The following is a 3,606-nucleotide window of genomic DNA, read 5'->3' as shown; positions in this document are numbered from 1 at the left end:
CTGGTCAAGACCTCGATAGGCTTTGTCGTGAGCGACGTCCCTCGATGACTCCTCGCCAGTTGTTGCAAAATGAGCCTCTTCTTAGTTAAACACATACCAAATGCTTTCTCTAGCATTCTGGCATAAAACAGTTCTCTAAAAGAAAACAGAGGTTTTATGCAAGTAAAATTCCCGATTTGAGATTGGTTCCACAAAACCCTTTTTCGTTAATCCATATTTTCTTAATGAGAATCATTGATCTCTCATCAAGGTAATCTACCCATCATTTGACTGAATGTCCAACTAAATTCTTGGTGATTTCAATCAAGGGAAAACTAGGTTAATTCAACGGTAGTCTATTCTTTGTATTAAGAACTGGAATTGGTCTCACGAGGTTTTTGCTTGATTCAGATCGAGAGATGGACAAGTAGTTTACTGGCTGTCCCTCTCACAGTCGTGGTTTAACCAAAATTATTCGGTTTAATTCTAACTTTAATTCCAAGGATTTTCTTCAAATAAACATCTACATAACTTCTAACCGTAAGAAAATTCCAACTTTATGAATTTCATTCCTTCTAACCATAATAGATTAAGAAATGGTTTTATATGAGGATTTTTATAAAAATTCTTCTTCCATTTAATCTAATTTTGGGTAAATATTAAATTGGTGATTCATCCACATAAAATATCTAAAGATATTCTTTCTACCAATTTAATTTATCAACCCTAATTCTCTAGGTGGAATTATGGTAAAAAATTTCCTCTTTTGTCACCAAAATTTAATGCAAACCTTTCTCTACTTGAATACCATAAAAATTCTTCTTTTAACTAAATACAAATATCTATTTTTTTGAATAAGCTTAAAATTCCTCTTTTTCTCATTTAATGATTGAATTCCAAATGTCATGGGAATTCCTCTTTTACATAAAATAAATTTATCTAAAATTCCTCTTTTCTTTAATTAAAATAAAAATATCCATTATTTTCAATATGCCAAGAATTTCACTTTTACCATTTAAATGATTGAATTCCAAATGTCATGGGAATTCCTCTTTTATCATTTAAAATTTCTCATGCATAAAATAAATTTATCTAAAATTCCTCTTTAAATTAAATAAAAATATCCATTATTTTAATTATGCTAAGAATTTCACTTTTACCTTTTAAATGATTGAATTCCAAATATCGTGGGAGATAAAGTAAATCCCGGATAGTAATTGTTCTATGGATAGGAATCAACGGCTGTGCCTCTTGATGGGGAAAAAAGCGTTGATCCTAATGATCCAAGTGTAAGTTTCTTCCTTGATCTGACTGAGTACTTTTATAGGTGCAGTCGGATCAGTTTGATCAGTAATGGTCTTGACTACGTTAAGAGTAAAAAGTTATCCTGGTGGAATCGCCCGTGCTTTCCAGATAAAGGAAGTTTTTCCGGGTTCGATTTTGGAAAAACCAACGGATTAGTCTCTTATCCGGATATCCGTGGACGAGGCCCCGAATATGGAACCCTGTCCCACGCAAGAAGTGCTACTTCCGCTGCTAGCACGCCGAATCCGTTACGCGGTGGGAACAGGGATCTCACAAGGGTAGAGAGAAATCTGGCAGCTTCAGAACGGGACTGGTTACCAAGGCGATCTTCAACTTATCAAAAGCACTCTGGCACCTGGCAGATCACTGAAATGGGGTATTCTTTTTGAGAAGGTTAGTCAGGGGGGAAGCTATGAGAGCATACTTTGGTATAAAAATCCTATACCAACCAGTCAATCCCAAGAATCCTCTGACTTCTTTCACTGTCTTTGGGTCCGGCCAATCTATGACTGCTTCGACTTTTGCGGAATCCAGAGAAATTCCATCTTTGGATACCAGAAAGCCCAAGTATTCAACATGGTCAGCAGAGAAAGTGCATTTGCTCTTTTTGGCAAAGAGTTGATGCTTCCTTAGAATCTCAAGAACTTTTCAGACATGAGTCTCATGGTCAGCTGCATTCCTTGAGTAAATTAGAATGTCATCAAAGAAAACTAGAACAAAATCATCCAAGTATTCTTTGAGGATGTCCTGCATTAGGCGATTGAAAGTAGCTATGGCATTAGTTAATCCGAACGGCATGACAGTAAATTCATAATGCCCATAGCGAGTATTGATGGTTGTTTTTGGTATATCTTGATCATTGATCCTGATCTGGTAATACCCGGATTTGAGATCTATCTTTGTGAAGATCTAGGCTCCATTTAGCCTGTCCAAAAGCTCATCAATTCTTGGGATAGGATACTTATTCTTAACTGTCAACTCATTTAGACCTCTGTAGTCCACACAAAGTCTAAGCGTTTCATCTTTCTTTTTCTGAAAGAGAACCGGTGCACCCCAAGGTGAAACACTGGGTCTTACAAACCCTTATTCTAATAGCTGTCTAAGCTGTTCCTTGAGTTCAATGGCTTCAGGAACTGGCATTTTGTACGTGCACAGGGCTACTAGCTGAGCTCCGGGGGTTAATTCAATCACATGATCTACTTCCCGGATTGGAGACATTTCAGTTAGCTCTGTTGGGAATAGATCATCGAATTCACTTAACCATTCTAGTTCTTTAGCCTTAAGCTTTGAGTCTACTGGGTTCATTTTGACAACATGAATTTGCTGCTTCTTCCTAAGTCCTTTCAGCAACCTGGAAGCTTTTACTAATTGAAGGTCTGGGGATCTGGAAACTCTAGTTCCTTGAACTTTGTTCCCGTGAAGGTCATGGAAGGAAATGGTTCCATTGTGATAGTGTATGTCAGCTTGATTTTTGTGGAGCCAATCCATTCCAAGGATCCAGTCAAAAACTCCTAGAGGTAAGACTTTGAACTGACAGTCGGTCACATTACCATCTAGTTTGAACTGGATAAGATCTGTCTCATGGTGAGTGAAAAGAATCTTTCCACTGCCCAATTCAACTTGCATAGGTTTCCTTGATTTCTGTTCTAAGACTAGCTTACGCAAGCATCCAGGGGAAATGAAAGAATGAGAACTGCCTAAATCAATCAAAAGCTTAAAAGGCTTACCCTGATACTCTGCTGGAGTATGGATGACTGGGTTAGGCCCTTGATTTTCAATTACAGCATAGATTTGCCCTGTTTCCTCTTCTACTACATCTGAAATTGTGACTGCTCTAGCTGCTGCAGTCTAAGGTGGAACTCTTTCTCTTTGGTTGCCCCAGTTCTGGGAAGGAGTTCTAAGGTTACTCTGGACAGAGGCAGATGGCTGAGCTGGAGTTCTTCTGGGGTTTCCCTGGCTTGGGCGAGACACCCTGATTAGACTATGAAGGGGTTGGTCTCTCAACTCGGGATCCTTGACTTCCCTGTCCCCTTGACATGGCAGGAGTCAGGTAGTCTTTTAACTGGTGACCAAAACCCTGGCATCCAAAACATCGGTTTTCAGTTCTAAGCTCATCCCTCTAATTTCTTGAAAGAGGTGGGACTCCTGAGAAAGTATTCTGGGGGAAGGGTCTTCCTTCACTTCTGAATCTTCCTGCATCCTGATTCTGATTCATGCCTTGCTGTCTCTTTGGGGGTGGAAAGTTTGAAGTACTTCCCTGGGCTTAGAATCTTTTAAAGTTAGAGGGTGCAGGCTTTGGCGGGACCTTTACTACAAAGGCTT

The sequence above is a fragment of the Cibotium barometz genome, chromosome 7 (assembly GCF_041138505.1).
Source record: "Cibotium barometz isolate CiBa-2024 chromosome 7, ASM4113850v1, whole genome shotgun sequence".
Lineage (NCBI taxonomy): Eukaryota > Viridiplantae > Streptophyta > Polypodiopsida > Cyatheales > Cibotiaceae > Cibotium > Cibotium barometz.
Note: the sequence above shows the minus strand (reverse complement) of the source record.